Genomic DNA, 291 nt, shown 5'->3' with positions numbered 1-291 from the left:
CTCTAAGATCAGGACATAACTCTGCACTGTGATAACTGCGGGGTTTTTCTTCCCCCATGCCTTGAACATTGCAGAAACTGAGAGGTGACAAGGGAGGAGTGCAGATGGAGGGGACATAAATACAGCCTCCAAGAACACTTACACATATTTTGCCAAGACTTGAGGCTGAGTTTTGTTTGATCTGTGACAAGGCAGGTAGTGGAATGAATAACCGCATGCACAAAAAAGAAAAAAAATAATAAAACAACAGCACATTTAAGTGCATTTTTTTCTTGGAGATTTATTTTCTTT

Source organism: Pterocles gutturalis, unplaced genomic scaffold, assembly GCF_000699245.1.
Source record: "Pterocles gutturalis isolate BGI_N339 unplaced genomic scaffold, ASM69924v1 scaffold25515, whole genome shotgun sequence".
Lineage (NCBI taxonomy): Eukaryota > Metazoa > Chordata > Aves > Pterocliformes > Pteroclidae > Pterocles > Pterocles gutturalis.
This window is presented reverse-complemented; position numbering follows the sequence as displayed.